This window comes from Haliotis asinina, chromosome 7 (genome assembly GCF_037392515.1).
Source record: "Haliotis asinina isolate JCU_RB_2024 chromosome 7, JCU_Hal_asi_v2, whole genome shotgun sequence".
NCBI lineage: Eukaryota > Metazoa > Mollusca > Gastropoda > Lepetellida > Haliotidae > Haliotis > Haliotis asinina.
In genome coordinates, this window is record NC_090286.1 from 21,250,885 (window position 1) to 21,275,510 (window position 24,626).

Below are 24,626 nucleotides of genomic sequence, written 5' to 3' on the forward strand. Positions count from 1 at the left end.
GCTCATACTATTGATCAGTGGATTATATGGTCCAGAGTTGATTATTTACAGACCACTGCCATATAGCTGTAAAATTGCTGAGTGCAGTTGAAGCAACAAACCAACTAACCAATCTTACATATTGCAGTCAGGAATTATGGCTTTATGTTTCTATTTAAAACCTCACTCAACTGATGGAGGTCTATTAAATTCTTACTGACTGGACAAGCCAGTGATTGATATTTCGAGCAATGATCCACTCAAATTTAGGAGTGGTGACACAAATTCAGCCATGTTTGCCATCTTGATCTAGTAAGTTGTTTAGTTAAAGCCATGAAGGGATGCTTGGGAGATAAGCCTTACAACCATATATGTCTTTTGAAACTAGTAAGCAGCATCATGTTTTGTTGAACCGAAGATATTCAGTGGCATTGTGCCAAAAGAGGGTATTTGTAGCCAATTTCCATTTCCAAAATGCATCAGTCAGGAGATGACTTTCCGATGACTTTCATTTGTCCAGCTTTTAGACTGTTTGCAAGAATTCTGGTTAGACAAGATACACTCACTATTACACATTCTACACCCTTATGTTACTCCCGCCAAGCTACAGTGGATGTGCAAAGAAGTCTTTCTGATTTTGGGCCAGATGTTGAATGTGGAAAATAGCCAGTCCGTGTGCTCAAGAACATTATAACTCATTTATGTTTTGGCCTGTTTGTTGTCTGTAACAAAAAATATTCTCAAAAACCACTTCACATGCTTGTTCCCACCAATAGTTACTCACCACTTTGGTCAAGAAGGTCATATCTGAATTTCAGGAAGACTTGAAACCTTGCTTTGGCCCAATTTCAGTGATCTTTATTGTGGAATTAAATTTGGTGTGTGTGTAGGTATTAGTTGTATTCATGTGTTCTAAAGTTTCCCCATCTTTTTCACTTCATCATTTGATCCTAAACTATCTCAAAATGTATTCCTTTCCACAGAATCATCTGGACAACCACAGAATCAGCATAGCTGAAACTTCACATTTTGTTTCTACCAATGATGACATATCAAATATTGTCCTTCATTTGATCTCTGCAGTTCTGGCCATGCTGTTGCAGTGTCACATTATGTGCTTCCTCTCATTGTAAATACCATTGCCTCAGAAACATTGAATTTCACATGCTTGTTTCTGCCAATGACGACAAGTGAGTGTGTTCAACAATATGAAATCTGATTTTCAATATGGCTATCATGCATTCTGAAACAAAGCCATTTGTGATCATTGTCTGTAAGTTTCGTTAAAAATGTTCTGCAATTTTGGATATATGTGTAGTTAATATAAGGGTCAGATATTTGGCAGTTTTTAAAGGGGCCAGTTGAGGGACTGTCATCTGTTAATTCATTGTGTTGTAAGAATGTTTTGCATATGACATTGTTTGCATACTTTCTCCTGTTTTAAACTGACTAAAAGAGCTGCTGAAATGTGGCACACGTCACCAAAAACTTTAACAGTGAAGGTTTTGACACTTTTGAAGAATAAAGAATTGAAAATTGATGATATCCCCTCTTGAATCTGCTTAAGATAAGGTGGATGTTTCTGAAAGTTTTGAGGTATTTGCTTCATGAAAAAAGAATGAACACAAATATCAAAACTTAGTTTGTGAAAGATTTCAAACTGTTTTCTACAAAACAGCATAATTAGCAAAGCACATCACCTTCTGAAAATATAGCATACATGCTGTTTATGTTAAGCAACATGTTGTTAAAAAAAAAAAGACTTTATTCACTGACAATTTTATAGCAAAAATGATAGACGAAAAAATTCCTTGTAACATTCTCAGGAGACAGATAGCTATGTGAGGTGGAATGAGCAATAATACCAGTATTTGACTTAAAGTTAGCCTAAAACATTATCATTATACATTGTGCAATTTTTCAAAAATACCTTCATAAAAGTCACCCAGTTGGCTTACATTTTGTATTAACATTCAGCTTAGTTGGAGGGTTAATTGTAACGTTGATAAAATTTGAGGGATGTTTTCTTCATTAAAGGTTACAATTACAATGGATACCTTATACTGAAATACAGATGCTGATGGTATGACAAGTGCCAACTGACAGGTGCTTACATTTTGGGTTGTGTAATATGTAAACATGGGATGTTTCAACCCACACTTTGAAACCTGCACTTAGCAGAACTGTGATACAAGATAAGGTTAAAGATTGGTTTATGATAAGCAGAAAATCTCTGAAACATGTCAAAAGTAATAAAATGTGGAAATAAATGCCAAGGATGCTTGGGTAGTATAGAACTTTTACTTTTCTAAAACACAACTATTGCTGCTGAACTAAAAAGGTTTGTTGTGAATGAGATTAAAGTGAATCAACTTACCTCTAACAGAGAGAGAGTTTAGTTAGAAGTGTGACTCGGATTGAGTGTAATTCTGAAAAGAAATCAAAGTGAAGTTTGAGTATTATAAAGATTAATTTTATTCATTGTAGGTGCAATAGAAACTTGATTTGGACTGTCACTATGGTGTCTTTTTATGATGTTGATAATAAGTTTTTCATTTATTCCTTGATTGTGTGGCCACAATGAACTAAAAAGATTTTCATCGGAATTTGAAAAATGTGAGCATGATGCATATTTTCTCTTCTTTCAACATGTTTTCAAGACATCTGTGCACTAACAAATGTTATTCACATAAAGTATGAACCTTTGTTTAGACCACTTGTATTATGTATTTGATCAAGTTCAGAAAGAAGAAAATGTCACAATTATCATCATCCCTGGGTACGTGTATTACTGTGGGAATAAAGCATTAGCTGTTTTCAAAATGTATTGCAGCATCTCTTAGTTATAATCTGTCTGTTCTGGGCTTACACACCAGGTGCCGAGTGTCATCACAGTTCAGAGTTTGTGACTCACACTACACTTGGAAGTCTGTTTGTTGAAGAAGTTCTATGACAGTAACATCACTTGCAAATGTTCAGGAATTTAGCAAATGTGACCCTCTTGTAAAAAGTAGCATCATGTAGCTGGCAAGTGGTGAGGCTGAGAAACAGCTTTGATGAATGTCATTACAGTAAACAAATAAATTGCTTTAAATATTTTCTCAAACAAATTTGTACACCTAAATCTGTGAAGATGTACATGTTTGAAGATGAAAACATAAATAAAATTTATGAGAGTTCAGCAAAACTTAGGAACACTAAAACAACACATTTGAATGTCTCAGGTTCCTGATTTGTAATGTTGCTCTAAATGGGTTTTTGCATAACTATGTTTTGTATGAAGCAAACCCTATGTGTATAAATCTTAGTGGTTTTCTCAGTGGAAGCAGCTTTATTCCTCAGCATTCTACCAGACATATTAATGGTAAGGTTTGTCTGAATTGTTTAGATGTAAGAGAACAGAGAACAAAACTGTACATTCAATGTAATGCAATGATATGACCTGTCTGATAGCCTTGGGGGCATTCAGTTGGATTAGAGCATACAGTTTTCTGAACATTTGGTGTAATATCTTCTTTGCTAATGCATCACTTCTAAAGGTTTAGGTACAGTTTTTAGTTTGCCTGCATACAATTGTTCATACTACAGAAATTCGACATGTGTTACACTATCATGCTACACATATTTATATGCAATCCTATCCTCTCCTCAATTACAAGGGTTATTTCAAAATATGTGCAAAGGAACCTTGCCAAGTCTATGGACAGATTGGTTTCTGAGAAAAACCTAATTAGGATACACATACTTGATCATATAAGATTGCTGTCATATTTTACGCATTACACATACTTTCTGTCTGACAAACATACACATAGCATGTAAGACCTCTCATCTATGAGCTAAAGTTCTCACTGCTCGAACTAAAAGGTGTCTGAAGATGAATCTTAACATCTGATTCCATGCCAACAACGTACATCAGTGGAGCACACATACAATCCAGTGAAAGACCAATCAAGTCTACATGCATGTTTCTTGCTACAAGTAGTAGGAGTTGACTGGTGTCCCAGATCCACTTACCTGTTCCATGTGTTGGAGTGAGGAAGCTCCGTCATCACCTTTTAGGCTCTTGAGTGTTTGATACATTGCCTACATATTGCATATATTCCTGTGCTACATGTCAGTACCACCACATACAAATTCAATTGACATTTACAGCATCAGAGCTCTCCCAGTTGCTGCCTCCCAAGATTCAGGGCTCCAATACATGTGATTAAGAATAAGTAAAATGTGACAGAGGTTTTTTTTAGCCAGCCACAAAATCAGCTTGTGTGCAGGCATAGTTTTGTGGTTTGATGTCAGAGTATATTACTTGGAGAATGTGTGTGTCATGATGGGAGAAAAATGTCAGTTGGCAACAATTTGCTTCTTGACTTCCTAGGAATAAACTGAACTAGTTGCTGTCAACTAGAAAAGTGTTGTGTATGTGCCAGCTGACAAGCCTCTTTGGAATTGATTCCTATTCTACATCAATCACTTATTACAAGAAAATGATGATAAATGACCTTACTGAGTTGGTTTTAGGTGCCAAAATGGGGTTTTGTTACATTAAATTTTATGCCATTTGTGTTTGGAACTGAAGATAGAATACCCAACTGGATTGAGATATCCTCAGGGAAAAGTGATAATTTGAGAAGTATTTTGGCTACAAGTGAAGTATGAACTCTATGAAAAACAGGGCACATGAAGTGTAGGTTTTTCAAAGCATTCTGTAAAATTAACTCTGCCAAACTGACCATGATAAGAAGACTTCCAAGTCCTTATACTAGCAATTAGTGCACATGCTCCAGGCAAGAATAGGACTAGTTGGTGTACAATATGCTCAATTAGTGCATAAAGACACATACCCCGTGGCCACTGGACTAAGGGAAGTCTCCTTCAAAACTGGTCACTATTGTGAAATAGTACTCAGCCAAGCCATTGTTTACATCAAGGTACCCACATTATTGTGTGGGGCAGTACACACCACAAAATTCTACAGCAAAATCGAATTAATTGGATTCCTATGAAATTACAGGATTTTTTGAGGTGTCAGTGCCAAATATTTATTTCCTTTCAAGAAATAAGTTTAACTTCTTCGTATACTGTTGGATAGATGTGAAATAGATTTGTCAATTTTCAAGTGTCTTTCATGTCTCAAAGACTTCAAGTTGTATACATCAATTTTTACATTTGTCAGCTTGTATATCCAGTAACTGCAAAACGATGACATGCATTTATATATAAGCAACAGAACAATTTCCATGTTCATGTGATGAAATTTCCCAGGCATGTATTTCATGCAGAAATTGTGATTTTTTACTGTGTAAGATTTAATCATATAAATATTGGTGATGAAAATTTATTTTCGACTTCAGTTACTTCCATTTTGAAATTTTAAAGTTGCAGTGGAAGGTGTGATGTTTTCAAAATGATCAGTTACATTCTTTGTGATGTGATTAATCTTTCTTTTTGCAAAAAATGATCATTTATGAAGGATTATGTACACACCTTAGACGGTCAGTGCAACAAATGAAATAGCTGTAGAAATTTTGTAAACATATTTTCTAAGTGATATCTAATCTTTTGATTGTGTGTGATCGAGTTAATTTTATAAAGTAATGCATCAAGTGAACAGTTAAAAACACATTAAAGAGACGATCTTTTAACTTTGTTTTGTTTTTGAGCTTTAGAAATCTTGTAAAATTTAATACTGTGAGTCAAAAAACAATGATTTGGTAAACCTTACACTGTTTTCAGCAGACAAAACCATCTAGTCTACACAAATCTTTCTTATGAATTCCAATATCTGAATGAAGATTGGGTAGGATGAAACAAGGTAACATTCATTTAAAAGGGCAGCAAAGGAAAAACATGTACATGTGAACTTAAATGCCCTCTTGGCAATATAATCACTTCTGAATCATAAATGTATATATTTGGTGAGAAAATGTATCAAATATCCTGGAAGGAAATGTGAGTTCACTGTTTGTCCATTAGTCCAAAAAGCTGTTGACATTGATGATTAGTTTGAAGATGTAACAACAGTGTTGCAAACATGGAAGGTATAAAAGTCTTTATGTGTTCGTGTTTAATCTTCAATTAGCCCAATAACCAGGCAAATTGCATGAGGGAGATTTCTTGCATTGTTTGGTGAGAAAATAGAATTACCATCTTCTCACTAAATCCACAGCCAATACCCCTGACAATTCATACAGACGAAAACTTTTAAGTGTTGCTTGATAAAACTGTCATAAATTGTAATCTGATGTAAATGTTCAGACAGCATTAAAATGATTGATTCTATCCATGTCAGGTTGTAAATGTTATCGCCAGAACAAAAGTAAGTTCACCAGTAAAATGTGTGGCAATGTTATGATTTAGTGGGAAAGTGTTTAGCCGCCCTTCAGAAATGTTACTGTTTATTTTTCAATTAGATTGTAAGAAAGGAATTTGATTCTATCCAGGGAATACCTTGACTCGAAGAAGATAAAATTGTCTAGAATGTGTTAAAATAAATTGATCGGATGGTAGTCTGGGGACTGAAATGAAAGGATTTGGTGAAAAGATGGAAAGGCATGTATAGAAGTTGGTCCTGTCTTCAAAGTCAAACAGGGATATTGATTCTGCAGTTTCAATTTGGTGCCGATATCATAAATAATCAGTGACCACATCAATGAATTAAGTAGAGCCACTGTTGTGGACTGTCTTTAGGCTGTTTACAAGTTAACATTTATATTAAAGGGAAATATCCCCTGATAGCATTTCTAAATGGCCCAAACCTAACGGAAAAATGATTGGATTTAAGCATTTTGTCTAGTCGATTCTGCTTTTATTATACTTCAAAGTTTGAAAGGCCATTATTGTACAATCTTTTGAACATCATATCACTTTTGAGGAGCAGTCTAGCCAGCTTTTATGAATTGATAAAACCCTGAAATCCCTCCTGAATTTTATTAGCATAGATAAGTCCCGGTATCCTGTAATGAAAAATGAATTATTTATGAAGAAAAGAAAAAGCCTGATCACCCCTGATGTAATGTGAATTTTGAAAGTAAATGAGCTTTATTTGGATTTTACATGGAATTTGAATATGAATATGATGGCCTTTTGTAGAAGGTGTTGTTGCTGTGGTCTATCTTGGGTAATGCGCTGACCCCATATAATCCCTTAATAATGATATTGGTTAGCTTTGCAATTATATTGCATGGGGTCACGAAAAAGATACAATCAGCTGTAGAAGGAGGGATTACTTGCAGATGATAAAGATCTGGGTGTTCCACTTAGTCCCTTTGTGTCTCCTCTTGTATTTGACATCGATTATTCATGAAATCTCTACTCACTGATTAAGATGTAGCGAGACATGTGTTAGGTCTTCCTATCATGAGCTTACATATACACAGCAAACATTTCATCTCCTGGAATGTGCCAACTACATGTTCACAGTTATCACGGACATGGTCATTATCACACTTCATGCAAACGGCCACTTGGGACACCAAATGAGCAATGGCAGACCACTCCACCTCTCTGGGATCAGACCTGTCCCATATGGAAAATAGCTTACACTAAAAGCAAATGCTTGTAAATTTTGTTTTTTTATCAGCAGAAAAAAGGTTAAGGCCTCAGGCCACTCAGTCGATATTTCTTGTTGGCTATTTGGAGTCAGCAGGGTAATAATCATAAGACATGTCTTGAAAGTTTTCTTGCTCAAGCTCTAAGCTCTAGTAAGACCTGTCATGTTTAATATCATCATAAAATTGCCCTAATGATGTATAATGTTTGGTTTGTGGCTGAGTGTAATGTTGCCGTAGAATGTCTATTATTATCACAGTTAAGGTATTAAATAGTATCATAGTGTCAAACTAATGTACTTCTTGACTTGAATATATATCATAAAGTCTGTGGGAGAGAAAAAGTTGATATGTGAATTGATAACATTGCACATAATGCATATTTGAAATAATTTCAAGGAAAATAATGTCCTGTTTCAGAATATTTTCGATTGTACTCAATTGCTCTGGTTAAAATATGACACCATTGACAATGTTTTGTGTTTGAGTGTTTGCATGACAAATGAAACAATGTTTTTGATGAGATTAGGTGAGCATTGGCTTTTTGTAGGGCTTTTATTGAGCTGGTTCACAGTTGCATTTGTTTTTCAGTAGTTTGTGGGTTCTCAGTCTGGGTGTTCTTGAATGTCAGTACTGATGCTCCTATTGTTAATGTTCTTGGCAATCAGAAGGACAACCCCTTGAAGATGTTCTTGAAAGACCGAGCTGATGCTGTTTAGTGAATGTTCTCAATGGTTAGGTTGTCCCCCTTTAGATGGTCTTGTTGGGAAATGCTTATTGGTTTGAAAATAGATGTTCATGAGGACAACAGTTTTTCCCTTTAGTATTTATTTAGTTGGTTAAAAAAGCTTTTCTTATTTCAAATATTTTGCTTGATCATGAGAAAAAACACCTCCAATTATAGTTGAAGAGTTTGTTGGTGAGATGTTGTTTCAAATTCCAGCTAATGAAGACATGATTTTTGTGTGTTTGAATGTGGAACACTCTGATTTTGTCCATGAGATTGTGGAAGAAAGTTTTGATCAAAGTTTTGAGGCATGAGAACTGATGTATCACTACAACTGATTCAACTGTTGGAATATTCTTCAGTCATCCGAGTTGTTTAACTGATTATATATTTCTCATTGTAAAAATGATTTAATTGCTTTTCGAATGCAGTTCATCATAGTTAAGTTTCAGATCCAGCAGTTTCAGATCCAGCAGGTGGTTCTTCAAATATGTCCATATGCCACTGGATTAGTCATTATAGCTCATTCTTACGATCTCTCTCGAAGTCTTTCATAGTCATGTTCAGAAGTCCTTCATTCAGTTGCCTCAACCTCTGTCTTCATGTATTTGTTCTTCCAAGATGAATCTCAGAAATCTCCTTCATGTATCATGCCACAGTGAACGTCAAATCCAGGTTGGAATCCAAATTTTAGACTATGATTGGTTGTTATCACATAGATCTTCATTGTCCCTACCATGTATTTATAGACTTTATGCCAAATAATCTGGGAACAGCATAGATAAATGTTCAACAGATGGGAAAAGAAGAGAAAAAATAGAATTACTTGATTAACCATTGCATCACTGAGCTCAGACACTGTTAAAAATATCCAACAGTGTGAGCTGGGGTTGTCTAGAGATCATCTTTGACTAATTAATGCATGGCGTCTGTCATCACGAGCGATGTCCCTAGAGCCGTAGGGTTGTCTGACAAGCATATGCAAGTATCGCTGACAAAATACCATTATTTGACATGTGATCATAAGGATAGCCCCCACACACAGCTCACCAGTCAGACATATTTGATCAGAGTTTTGCACAAACACAACACACATTATTTGTCTGAAATATTTGAAAAGTGTACAACCAGTGTTTAGTCTTCCATTTGTGTTTTTGCTTTTGAAACAGAACTTGAAAAGATCCAGACATGTTTTAAAGTTAACAAAGCTTGCAAATGATTTGATCATGTCGGTCAATTATCCAATATGTTATGGAAATTGATAGAATTTGATGGTAAAGAGGCTGTTTTTGTGACACTGATAAGAAGAGAAAGTTGAGACCTTGCCCAGTTATGCATTGTATTATGGTAAAATATCCTGATTCCGACTCTGTTAGCATTTACGGTGAGCTTATTTGTCAAGAAATTTCCAAACTTTGACATCGCTTAGTGTAAAACTAGCCAAAATGACTCAAATATTTGTTTTGTAAGCATTATTTGTGATCTCCTCTGCTTTGCTTTGTCAGTTATCAAAATTACAATATCGTATTTATTGTCAGAATAGTTTGGGGTAACTATATGTTGCCATCAGTTTTGACGTTAATGGGAAACTCCACTTGCATACATGAGATAAATGAATGCTTTAATTCTGTGTCTGAACTTTAGGGCTGTTCTTATGTTACTCTACAGTTTTGATATTCAATGGTAATCTTCCAAATGAAAAATGGAAAAAGCAAAGTAGAAGTTTAAGAGGAGGAAATACCAGTGACTTTGTATGAATTACCCATGTCTCCTGAAAATGTTCTGAATGGAGATATATGAATTCTGTCCATTAAAAGTAATTTCATTTCTATGGTAAACTTCTTCTTTCAGTTTCAAGCTGAAAAAGAAATTATTGGTTCACGATACATCAGCCCCATTTGTCGAGCTTTGTTTCTTAGATTTATGAGGCTATTCTTTTGGTACTGGTTATAGGAAATGGTATAAGGCGCCAATTGTGTTAAAACAGATTGCATAATACCTCAATGAGGTGAAATCTTTCTGCAATAAAACATTTTTGGTATTGGTAAAGGGCATCAGTACTGCAACTGTTCCATACTTATTCTTTAACAAACATCTTTATATCAATGTGAGTGATAGTCAGTATAAACATGGCCTCCTGTTAGCCATCTTGAAAAATCTTACAGTATTAAATATTTTCTTTCATAGCCAGACATATTCAGTAGACATAAGTGTCCATTTCGCAGGATTTCTACTCAGACGTTTTTAAGCTTGATCTTTTCATATACATAGTGTTTTTCATTGATTTTTCTTTCCTGTGCACCATTTCGGGTTTTTTTTTCAGACTATGGCATATTAACATTACCACTATTTGAAACCATTTCACATCAATAATCTGAAGTAATTGTGACCTTGATATTTCTCATGCTCCGCCACTAATAATCGGCTTATCAAAGAAGTGAACAAGACGTCTCCTATGTAAGAAAAACAGCGTTGTGGCTAATGACAGTTTGAAGGATTAAAACGTTTTATTTGAAGAGATGCTCATGTTTTTGTCTGGCTGTGTTTTATATATTGATTTTGTCGGTGCTATGTATTATAGTCGAGTAAACACTATCTCCCTGACTGTAGCTCCGACTTAATGATAACGGGAGCTACATTATTACAGCTGATAACAGCTTATTTACACTGACATTAGATCATTTTTCTGGGGTTAAACCACACTGTTTGAGGTTTAAATGCCTTTTGTAAGATATCCCTTGTATAGCAGACGTCACCTACCACTGGCAAAGAGTGAAAAACTGGTCTGGTATAAATTCAATTATAGGTTTTTCTATCCGGATTTGCGCAGACAAAATATGGTTTGTCTCAGAAATATCAGCTGTATGTTGAAGCTCTTACCGGGATTTCCTCGCCTGCTAGCCAAATTAAACTGGATTTGTCTGGGCTCAAATTCAATTACATGTTTTAAAGCGACAATATTGGTAACTAGTGAAAAAGTGTCCACAAGAATAATCTGACATAAGACTCCTATGCTGTAGAAGAGGTCTCTGTCGGGAGTGCCTATTAAACTGGCAAGATTCAATATAGGAGGCAGGATATCAAAATATTGGTTGTCGCCTGCACTTATTTTCAAAGGTCAAAAGCGTGTCTTCAGCATAAAGATCCGCTTATGAAATTCCCTATGTTTTCAATGTAGCTCACTCTTTGATAGCTTAATGAAATTCTAGCATGAAAATGACTCAAATTGTCTGGAAGAAATTCAAATTGAGATTGAAGAAAGTTAGCAACTTTGCGCAACTTAGACATGGAAATTAGGCCAAGGTCAAACCCCAATTACTAGCATGTGGTATTGTGCAAGGTGTTTTGTGTTGCTGTTAAAATGAATTTTATCAGGAAATGAATACACATGCTCAGTGTACAAGGTAAAAAACAGAACTAGTTTTGAAACCTTGATGTGCAGTGAGCGTCAAATGAGACATCTCAGTATGTAACATGCATATGGCAGTTTTAGCTAGAACCTGGCACTTCTCATAAATGCGGTTGTTTTGGTCTGTTGAATGTGTGTGCAGGTTAAATTTCATTTCTGAATTAATCGACATGTATATCTCCCTGAAATCGATATGAAATTGGCTTGTCTGAATATGGATAGTTTACTGGGATAAGCATCACTGTTTTCTTGTTTGGTATTAAGTACCTGGAGTGTAAATGTCATTCTCTGTTTCATTTTCCAGGTTTCAGATGCTGTTGTCAGTGCTTTGGGATGGCTTTATTGTTACAAACATTTATGCCTCGTAATGCATTATTACAATTAATCTTTATTTGGGCTGCAGAAATAATAAAAAACACAAAATTTCAGATTTCAGACAACTCACTGTCAACTATATTTATTTAGGTGTCTTCACAATCAGCTGACAGCACTCCCCAAGAGCAGGAAAAACCCACGTCTTTCTGTTGTGTGCATGAGTTAACATCTCTTATGTTGCTGCTGCTCTCAACAGCTGGTTATACAGAAGCACTAATTCAAGTTTATTGTAGTTATTTTCAGAAGTAGTTTATTTGGCCATTTTTAGGGTTTTTTTAACTAGCATATATAATAATAATAATTAATAATGGTTTTGAACTCTTTTATGACAGCCTCTGCTCTTCTGTCTACATGCCAGAGGAAGGAAGACAGGTGTAGAAAACAGTTTTCCAGTGATTTAACTCACATCTCAACGTACTAACCTTTGGAAGCCATTGTCACCTGACCCTGCAACCAACAGTCACATTAGCGTGTCTTAGTGACTGTACTCAGCAGAAAAGCACAGAAGATTTCCAACTGGCTCATGAACCTACTAAGCCCTAGATAGTTGCCTGACCCTGCAACCATAGTTGCCTGACCCTGCAACCAAATTAACATGTCTGAGTGTGTACTCAGTAGATAGGTATAGAATACTTTTCTGGTCAAGAGGCAGCTTTGGGGTCAGTTACAGACATCCATGCCTATCTGTCTTCTATCAGCACCACAGCCGTATGGCCTCTGGACACTATTCTGGACATATTATTGTCAACCAGCTAGAGGAAGGTAGACATATTGATACATGTTACAATAGATCAGGCTCCTAAGAAGGCCAGGAGGCTGTATGGAGGACAGTCATGCCAACCTTCTGTTTACCATAAAGATTCTGGACAGTTCTTCCGGTATGTCATCCTGAACAAGTTGGAAGGTAGAGATGCTGACATGGTCAGCAGTACAGCTGGCCAAGAATCAATGAGGTCTCTATACATGACCAAGCCTCAAAGAACTGTATTCCTTTGAGAAAGAAATCTTTTTAGGTCTTTCAAACAGCATCATCTCCTTCATTTGTCCAAATCTAAGCAGTAGAGATCCAGTTGGTTTCAGTTCAAGACAAGAGGCTGATGGGGATCCACATGTTTACTATCTTCAGACTATCTTCCAAATTTTTGGTAATAGTTTCCTTTCTGAAGGCACAAAAACAGTTTCACTTGCCTTTCCAGCAAAAAGGCCATTTGTGAAAGGCTTGAAAAGGGCTATCATCGTCAATACAATGGCAACAGCTCAAACTATATTCTTTTATGCTATTTTTTTTACCAAACTGAGGATACTCATATGCATCAAGGTTGACCAAATTGAAGATGTTCATATGCACTAGGGTCCTCCACAAATTCTTCCAGCTACCTTCTCCTAAACAAAAATCCTCATGGTATCTCAGTGGTGGTTGTAATGGACTCTAAGGTAAGGAAATTCATCTTTGATCTCAGGGTCTTACCTGCTTACCTTCAATGAACCGATTCATTGCAGTGATATTTCACCTTTGTAGTGAATGGTTACCACAATGCATTCTATATACTTCCATTTGGAACTCCAACACACCATGGTTGTTTACTAGGAAATGGCATTAGTTATCTGTTTTTTGCATCTCCAGCTGGATACTTGGATGAGTCCATGAGTAGATTTTCTTAATCATGACTTGTCTAGGATTCCTCTTTCAACCATCCAAGTTTGTACTTATGCTTAAATAGGACATCAAAAACATGGGGACCTGAGTTCAATGTCCTCTTTGGGATTGCTTTACCCCAACTCTCCCAACTATCAAGGCACTGATTCCAGCATAACATTTGATCCATTTGGGATGTTCTTACTCAGCGTGTTAACCAATCTTTGGTCAAGGACATACAGAGATAGGTATAGGTTATAGGTATGGTGGGACTTTCTTCACCTGGCATGATTGTAACTTCTCAAAATCATTATCTTTCCATTTATATCAGTTATGTACACTATCTGACTGGATGGGCCTCAATGCTTATACCTTTTCTCTATGTTCCCACTTTGACATTCAATAATATTAGAACAAACAGATTGTGTCATTATTCTGATAGCTCCAATCTTGGCAAACAGACTATGTTATCCTTGCCAAAGTCTGACATGATGAGATCTTCTGCATCATCCCAAACCGGACATATTTTCTGCAAATCCTCCAAACTTTCTCTCTTAGTCAGGAAATTATCTTGCAGAAAATTGAAATGTCCATGTTTCTCTTCAGCTATTGCTGGATCTTGGAGATTGTCATCCTCCCTCCACATGACAGGTTTGTACAGTGGAGTAGATGAAATGAGTCAGGAGATGCTCAAGACAAAGATTTCCTCCTTTTCTTTATTCTCCCCAACCCATGGTAGCATGCTTCCTACATCAGCAACAGGGGAAAAGAATTTGTACAGTCATAAGGCTTTTCATTTGCTCTTCATTCTGTTTTCGAACATCATGTTGAAGAGATTTATGCTTTCTTTCCACTTATAAAGTAGATATTTGCAATCGTATAAACGTTTTGCAAATGAAATGTATTATCAGTTCTACCTTCTCTCTACTCTCCTGAGTGAACTTTTTGAACTTTTTGCAATGGTCACAAAGGTCTGAAAAGCTTCCCCTTGCATCTGAAGTCACAAGTCATGAACATTTTCGCTGCATGCCTTAGACTTCAAGGACCTCACTCATGATAAACATTGAAGTTTTCTCTATTTGTGGTCATGAACCAATTCTTTACCATTGGTCCATTGGGTCACAAACGTTTCACTATGCCTGCACTGAGACCGAAGGTAGATAGATCATCCTGACCTTTCTTGTGTGCAGTGTGTATACTGACATTTCATACTGCTGCTACTGAACTCAACTGATGTTGTTCAAAAGAATATTCATATCTTAAAAGACAAACCGAAAAAGACAAGGCATTTCACCTGCAGCTTCCACAAGTTGTATACCTTAGATCCATTAGATTCTGAGTGAAACACGTTGTTAATAACCACTTGCACGGTTCAGTTTGAATTTGATAATAGGAAGACCGGAAGTGCCCTCACAGTCAGAAGAGAAATGAGACCAGGAATGCCCCTGTAACAACCAGAAGTGATGTTTTTGGTGCTGTCATGAACCGAAATGCATCAGTTACAAACAGAAATGCTTATCAAAGTATGGAAATGATTTCAAAATTTTTTTGAGAAAGACAAAGAGTGAGTTAATGGGTTTAAGACAATCATTATGAGAATGTCAGCAATAGAAACATACTTCAAGTGAATGTATTAGATATTAACCTGAAGCAGTCTTAAAGAGGGTGTAATGAAGATTTCCTGACAACTATACAGGGACTGTATGAGAGGCAGAACTTGCCTTTCACTGCAGCTATTTGTACAGCAATGTGATAGATGTAGAGGACTCTTTAGAAGTATTTAATAGTAGTAAAGAATAATCAAAACAACAGTTATCAGTGTTAATAAATCTAGGAAAATTTCCTCTATTGTAACACCTATTGTCTTTATTTGAGGAGTGGACAGAAATGACATTTTCCTACCTTTGCACACAGAAGAGCTGTTAGCTCATGCATGACTGTGGAGATGACTAGTAGTATGAAGTTGCCAGTAAAAATGACTTCAACTGAAAATTTTAGAGAAAGGTGTAATGTGATTGCAGGCAAATTACAGGTTTTATGGCAATGAAGTGTTCTTAAAATTGCTAACAATCATAGCTATTGTTCAGTAAGGTTACTCTGACTATTGGACTATGTAACTATATTTGCATACTTCCAACCACTGGTGGTTTCATTGAACTTGTGTTTCCAGGCTGTTGTAGGGAAAACAACAAGTCTCAAAACATCAAGCTAGTCCCCTCATCAGCCATGGTTTGGTATGCTTCGGTGAGTTTAATTTTCTTGCTTCACTATTCATCTCATCACTTAACGAGAACCATTGCATTGTTGACTGTTTGTGTTTATTCTCTTGATGCTGCTGTAAATCAGTATACTCAAACCTACTGTGCACCTGCAGAAACCTGCAAGTTACAGATACACTGCACAATCTGAATCCTTGCATCTTATAGTTAATGGCCCATAAACATAGTAATTTTACTTCATATAGTACATTATACACCATACATAATTCATATTAATTACTTACAGTCTAGTAGTAGTTAGTGATCTAAGATCAGCATGAATAATGCAGGAATTACTGTCATTTGTCAGCTGCAATAACAACAAAATGTTTTTAATGTTGTTTTGGGATCAATCTTGAATGTACTTAACGCTTTTATGGTACCATTGGTTTGGGGACCTCCGCTGACCCCCTGCATACTTTCATAGGTATACATCACCATTCAGTTATGTAGATTGTCTCAGTGTCTTCTAACTCTGGAATGATTAAATGAAAGAAGAGACTTTCATCCCACTGTAAAGAATGCTATGGGCTACAGTTCAAGGGGGAATTCATGACTTTATTGCATCATCAGACAGAGCATGCCAATACTTTGATCAGTGATGTACTGAAGTACTGAATTATGCTTGGGATGATGATGATGATGATGTTGATGATGATGATGATGGTGTTGAAATTATAAGGATTATTGCTCCCACAGCATCTTAGTGATAAGTTCAACCTTACTGATTTTCATCCAGAATTCAGTTTAAGAAAGTCTCATGATAGTTTGTTTTGTGACTGGCTGTTTTGATAATTTTGTATAGTGCATTGCTGTGATTGTTGTTGCCATGTGCTTAATGATTCCCGCTGAGTTTGGAGGCATCTTGTTTCAGATTGTTCCTCAAAACAGAAGCATGTGTCGGGAGATCCAACAGCAGCAGATTTTACTTTGGTTAATTTGCTTGGTATACACTGTCCTCACAAATGATTTCTGTATGATTGATTGTTGATGTGAAATGCATTCCTGAATGTAGTTATCAATTTTACCAGGTTTGACCTCCTGATGATCAGTGAAAAGCTGACACAGTGTCTGTCTACCATGACACATCTGTCTTGCAGCATACAGGTCTTGTCCATCTCATTATGTTTCCTTGTACTATGCACCATTGGTTTGTCATGTTCATTTAACAGACAATACTGCTGAACATGATTTGCCCTTCACACAGGCCCAGTCTGTAGATCATTTTTCAAATCTCTGTTGGATGATTTGAATTAAAAATGTCAATGCCCATGAATAACAAGCCATCAAATACCTGCTGAAATAGATTACATACGTGTAAAAGGTGAAACATGGATACATTGTGTATAATTTGATCTCATTATTTAATAATGCCATGACTGTGTTTGTTCATATACCCTGCTCTGTCATTCAGTATGTTAAACATGTATCTTTATTGAAGTGGGTCAGGTAGGAGGTGCAAATATTCTGTCTAAAGCTTTTAGTATGGGATAGAGTCATGTGTCATTTAGACAAGTGACATATATGTCATACAATATTTTTAAAACCTATGAAACTGAGTCCCCTTGTGTGACGAATGGTAGTATGTGTTGCTGAGTTAGCCTCTAATAGAAAGAAAACAACTTGAGTTTGGGCCCTTCAAAACCCAACCTGGATTTTGATACCTAATTTCAAGTGTTGAGATGGTATTGTGCAGAATAGAGGGTATAATTCTAAGAGGCAATAATGTAATCAATAGTACAAATTTTGTATGCACCACTTCTACTTCAGCTTAGGATGTTTGACCTGGATTGTGTCCCTAACATGGAGAATTCCATCAGATACTCCTGTCACAGTCTCCACAAGGTCCTGTGTAGCATCTGTTTGAGGCAGGTGCCAATTCATCAAACATAAATCTCTTGAGCACTCCCTGATGAACTTCATGGACTATGTGTCTGCAGTTAGGGTTCTTCGTGGTCACCATACTTCTCACTTGGGCTCTTCATCCTTAACAGGATTGCGTAGATGTTCTTGTGTACACTGCTCTCATTGCTGTACAACTTTTGTATGATAGCTGTGATGTTAATTTCACTAGGATGATACAAGTTATGGATTCACAACTGATCATCCCTATGAGTATCATAGATGAGTTTTCGTCATAGCGTCCCTCTCATGTAAACATCCTTCCTGAATCATGGCCACTGATGGATGACAACGCAGTTAGACATCACATGGATCTTATTGATTGCACATCAGCACAATTCCAGGGTTTCTTACCTCCCCATGGACTTAAATAAAGACTGTGAGGATGAATGTCACCTGTGTGATATATCCCTTTGATGGGAATGTGGATTGCCCTTATCCTCACTTCTACCCCCATATAGACAAGACAGCTCCCCTTCTATTGTTGAAGTATGTGTGCTGCCACACCCCTGTCATATGTTGCCATATCCTTACATACCCGTTCACAGCCATGTTAAACCAAGATCGTGATCAAGAAAGCATGTTGACTGATTTTGGAGAGAAAGTTATATTAGACATATTGCTGTTCTTGGATCCACAGTTTTGGATGAAGGTCGCTTGACATTTATGGAGAATTCAAAGTTTATGTTCTCCGTAACAGATTGGTCTGCCTATGTCCAATAGGTAATACATGCTTTATTAACTGACTTGTGGTTAGTGTTCATCGTGCTATAGCACAAGCCTCCTATGAGGACACTCATCCAGACACACCTGTCTATCTCGCTGATTGGGTTGGTATCATCCACAGCCATCTCAAGGCCACAACTGTGTTTGAAGGCAGCTTCAAATCAGACAAATATGATGTCACAACCTATCACAGCCACCAATATCTTTAACAAACCAGCTAGGAACTACTGTTGGCAAGATATGACTAAATGCTTTTTGTTCTCCATCATCAATTTTGCTTGGTCTTCTTTTTTTTCTTAGTGGTGTGTAACCAGTACCAGGATTCCTCTTTCAGTTGACTGGTCAGAAGTTCATTGCCTCAAAAGTGCCCTTCACTACTCAGACCATTCTCAGCATCAACCTGATTCTCTTTTTCATCCAATTCTAGACAACATCCAGTCAAAGCTTTGGAATTGTGGATGACTCGAACCCTGCTGCTATTATAATCCAGAGACCGTGAGGTCTTAACTTGGTTTGCCAGTTATGATCAACAGCTACTTTTTCCAGTACCACTGGTTTAGGAGTCTCTTAAAGAATCGAGTTAGCAGATGATACCATCACATATTAAATATTTTGTCATTTTTTGGAACATCATCTGTGTAACAAAATTTATCCAAACACTGATGCTTTCTTTCCAGGTCTGAAGCATGTATGTTGAAGTTGAGGGTTTGAATTATCTCCTTTTGTCAGGTACTCTTGCATAACTCCTGTATGTATATTGGACAATCCCAGTAGTATGACTATATAGGCTGATAATGATGTTTTCTGTTTATCTTAGATTCCTTAGATAAAATTCTCCAGGACATTTTTAGCAAATGATGTAATTTCACATTTACTCAAATATCCATGTGTGAAGTATAATTTGTCAATGGTATACACACATCCATTTATGTGATGTGATTTATCACTTTAGACACTTATCCGTCTGATGCGATTAATCACTTTACACACATATCCATGTGTTCACATGTATGTCTATATGATGCAATTTATCATTTTACAGACATATCCATGTGTTCACATATCTGTGTGATGCAATGTATCGTTTTACACGCACATCCATGTGTTCACATCTGTCTACATGTTGTGATTTATCACTTTAGACATATATCTGTTTATGGAATGTTATATAGCACTTTACTGATATATCCGTTTATTAGATGTGATTTATAACTTTACATACATATCTGCTTATGTGATGTGATGTATCACTAAATCACATCTCCATTCATGCAATGTGATTTATCACTTTACTCACGTATCTGTTTATGTGATGTGATTTATCAGTTTACTTGCATATCCCTTAATGTGATGTGATTTATCACTTTACTCACATATCCATATGTGTGATATGATTTATCATGTCACACACATACCCATGTGTTCACATATCTGTCTATGTGATGTGAATTATTGCTTTACACACATATCGATGTGTATCATATCCATTTTTGTGATGAGATATATCACTACAGGCACATTCATTCATGACATATGACTTATCAGTTTACGCACATATTCATTTATGACATGCTGTTATAACTTTTCGACATATCCATGTGGGAGATCAAAACCTGTGTAGCTATTTATCTGGATTTAGTTGTTGATAGACATTTTCATTTCAGACCCTGTTCACATTTTTTGCATGGGGACATAGCCACTTTGTTTAAATTTCCTGCCTATGAACCATGAGTACTCTCTTTTCAGTCTACTGGAGAAGAACAAAAATGGGTCCTGATAATGATTATAATGCTCTTTTTAATGTCCCTATGACTGAGAGAAATATGGACAACATGAAGCTGAAAATGGGAATGACCTCCAATCTCTGTATGTCACAATTGTACTTCATCAATACTGTGCTCATTAATGCTGTTGAAACTTGCAGGCATTCAAAAACAACTATTTGTCCAAATAGGAAACGCATCAGCTGCTAGCTTGATGTTGCCTCCTAAGATCTGATTCGACAACTACATTCTGATAACGTGTCTCGGTATAATATCGCCTGCTTTCATTACATGAGTTTAGGAAATTAAACGTGAGATTCTCAAACAATGTCACAAGTGTATCCATCATCTTAAGATATGGCAGCGCAATTTATCGAAAGAGGATTAAAATGGAATTCAAGGAGCTTGACGGGGTTGGAGAAGATTAGAATGCCAAATTATGTAGAACTATATCTGCGTTTTGATTGATTGGGAAAAAAATCGCCTTTAAATTTGAAACTGACTACCTTTGAACTATCCTTCCAACCATCCTAAATGAAACAGTGATTCGTTAGTTAGCTGGAACAATTGTTTATTAGATTGATGGGGCAGTCACAACTGCTTTATGTCGGCTAGGGGATGAAAGGTCAGTAGAAGTTTATGCCACTCACCCTTGATGTATTAAAACTTCATTGCATTGGGCTTTCTAATGATGACATTGGTAACCTAGCAACGGGCATTTAAATTTGCATTATGTACGTTTTGGCTAGGGATTCTTCAGCTTTAAGGGGAAAATCGCCTTTGATAATTTTTGCCCTCAAATATTTATTGAAATTTGTTCAGCGTTTTGATGGCAAATCAATTGCATTCGAGGCCCAAGATAAGAGAGTTGTGGAAAATGTTCAAATTGAGTTTGTGGCTGACAAACAAGGCATACAAATGGCCCGATGTTTTCATTAGCTCCCAAGTAGGGACCGCAGTTCCTCTTCAGCAGTCGTATAGACAGCTAGCTTGAATTATGAGTGCTTTTTAAGGGACTCTTTGCTCAATACGACCATTTATTAGCAATTCAAAGTTTTATTCTTTTTGTTGAAACTATCTCTGAAGGGAAATTTGATTTTTATTCATGGATGTTTCATGTAACGTTGATGACAAATATATCAGTGATTTCAATTTTTTGCAGACGCCAGAAAAAAATTCTGTTTCTCACAATTCTGAACAATCGGTCATTATATTGAAAGAAAATGAATATTTATTAATTGCACCTGTAATTCAAAAACAATCCAAGCATCCACAGGATTTGCATTATTACCATTCTTTCATCTATGTTAAAATGTTTGTGTATTCTCTTATGTTACTTTCAGAAAAAGATTAATTATTAGTTTTTGTTATGTTGTAATAAGTTGTTTTGCATTGAAGTTGCTTTTAGAAAAGAATGCTAACATAACATGGATATTTTTGTACAGTATTATTCATTGACAGATCTTCCCTGAATATCTCAATGTTTAGATTCAGCAGGTGGGACACTTTGTTTGAGGCATTAAAAATGTTCTGTGAAACTTGAGAAAGTTTTAATATGACAAGGATATGGTTATCAGATTTGAGATTGATTTCAAAATTATCAAGGTTGTGTTGAAATCTAACACCAAACAGGACTATTAAATCAAAGTACATTACAGAGGAGTGTGGATTATAGAACTTTTCAACAGTTTGTTTCCATAGTGAATGTGGATTAGAGAGCATTGTGGCAATGATAGTATCAGTGACACAGCATAAAGGGTTAACACATGTCCTTCCTTCACTTTAGTTAAATCATTAGACTGGTGAGAACAGCATAACAATGTAAGGGGTTAAGCAAATTTCTATGGACTAAAAGGCCAATAGCTGTGAAAATAGCAGGGACTTAACACTAGCACCCAATTGGGCTGTCATACCCTAGTCTGGAGGACAGGCATTGTGTGGTGGGTTGCCTATTGTTCTCTTTGACATAGGTATATCTGGTAACCAGTCAAATGGTCAAAGACTTGACCACCCTCCACATCTGCCCAGTGACCCTTCAACTCCTGAATTCACATGTACAGTCTCTTCTTGACTGAGGATGATGATACTTGATTACTGTGGAAGTATCTCTAAAGTTTGGAGGGATACATATCATAGAAGGATGTGCTTGTCGCTCACTTCCAGGCTAGTGAGCTGTTTGCAAAATTGAACATTTAGTAATGGTATTCATCATCAACATCATTGTACCAACAATATTTTTCACTTGTAACTGTTTTTGCAACTTAAGTAAGTTATGAATTAGCACAAGAAATGCCAGAAATATTTTTTGGCTCTCAGAACATGGTATGGTTGCCCACAGGTTAGGTAGTGAACAAATTTTGAACCACACTTCAGTGACAAGAACAAATCTGGACAGTGTGTTCTCCTTGCATATGTCAGAAACTTGTCCACAAGGCCAGACATCTTTGTCACAGCCTTTGATTCAGCATGTGACATGTCCTTCAAGGCTTGTTCTTTAGGGCAGATCATTCTGACTTGCTTGCATATGTTTCTCTGCAGACTTGTATAATTAGTTGTTGCACACTTCAAATTCATTATGAGACTGAATGGCCATTTTCACTTGTCACAGATGCTTTTCAGTCTCCTTTCAATCTGTCTTGGTAGATTCCAGGTCACCATCCATCATGTTTGCCTCCACTACTGGACATTGTTTAGATGCCTGTTTCATTGCTCTGTGTGGGGAAAGTGCAACCCTTACTCACACTTGTTCCCTGGTTATATAAATCTGACAACTAGTAACTTTATTACTGCTTCAAATACAACTTTGACAAAGGTCAGATCACAAGATCATGACTCTAGTGATACCATAGAAACCAAAAAGGGTCTCATTCTATTTGGATTCTGATGTTCGGTGGTTCTGATGGTGTATCTCTAAGCTTGGTTACTTTGAAATTGGCTTATACCTAACGACATTGATCAAAATAGACTGACAAAAATGGTGGAAAGAGCTGTAAGTATAACTGGACAAGGGAAACTGACCCTGTTTTATACAGATATCATCAGTCTACAGGGCCAGTCATTATCAGATTTTTTACTGTTAATCAGTTGTAATGGGCTATCTTACCATCGTTTACTATATTGAAACCCTGAACCCATCATCAAATATAAATTGAGTTTCACTTTTCCAATTCACAGCCATTCCCATTTATACACAGGATGATAGCACTATATCATACATGTCCACTCAAACCACTGTCTGTCTTGTGTAACTTGAATCCAGTTGTGTGTGTCGGCATTCTAGCTTGTTTACATTGTTTGTTCAGTATGTTCAGCCTGAATGTTACATCAGTTCTCAGATAGCTGACCTTCTTTTATCACAAGAATGCCATTGAATATCACCCTTCTTCTCCATAAACAAATATTTATCTTGTCTCTGGACTCATATTCAGTGAATAGAGAACATTTTAGGCATTAGTCAGGGAAGACAACAATTTTCAAAACGTGTATGTGAAGACATTTCAGTCTGACCACTTGACCATATGTTTCAGTGTGCTTGCACTAATGCATGCTAGTGAACTTACTGGAATTGGACAGTCATGGTGTTTGTTGAAAAACAACTCCTACCCACTAAAATTAATTTACAGGGATGTTTACTTCAGTCATTCGCTATATATTCGGAAACTGGATTGCATTTTTTTTCAAATATGTGGATAAACAAGCAGAAGATTAATGTGATACCCTTAACTGCATGACTACTTTGAATTTATAGTTTAGTGACAGTATTAAAATATTCATTTAGCACTTACCTTAATGTTGATTGTAATAAGTTGCATATTTGCTGTATCAACCGATTCAAGAAGCAATAGACTTCATGTTTTTGCATGAATTATAATTTTAAATAATTCAATAACTCTAGAAGAGGTGATTACTAATATCTGAAGTTTGAGTCATAGAATGAAGGGTCAGGTCTGTTTATATTTGCATCAACTAACATGTTTTCATGACAGTGTAGTTGAGGTTGTTGCATGGCATGTACCACACCCAGGTTTTGATGAAATATAGATATGTCAGTGTTAAGTGAGTTATAAAGGACTGTTGACTCGTATTCAAAAACATGTATATGCAAAAATGGAACACACACATCGCTGTCACTTTCTTGTTTTGTATAATTGCTGATCGTAACAACTTAACTCATACACAAACACAGAGTTAACCTCTTCCACAGCTCAGATGCTTAAAAACCGAAAGCATATATAAAGAGTAGAAGTACATGTTTTCACTAATAAATCAATCAATTTTATGCTTTGTCTGACAAGGGCAGT

The 24,626-nt window shown here is 36.3% G+C and overlaps 1 protein-coding gene across 3 annotated transcripts in view; it reads left to right on the forward strand.

The window, feature by feature from the left end:
- Nucleotides 1-24,626, forward strand: part of LOC137290481 (caspase activity and apoptosis inhibitor 1-like) — a 205,405-nt gene that overhangs the window by 40,339 nt on the left and 140,440 nt on the right. For 2 of the 3 annotated variants that reach the window (XM_067821450.1, XM_067821448.1), the window contains exon 3: nucleotides 15,847-15,920. The exons of the other annotated variant lie outside the window; for it this stretch is intronic. The gene's annotated coding sequence lies outside the window, so the exon portion shown is untranslated. The remainder of the gene's footprint in view (nucleotides 1-15,846; nucleotides 15,921-24,626) is intronic. 3 annotated transcript variants of the gene reach the window in all.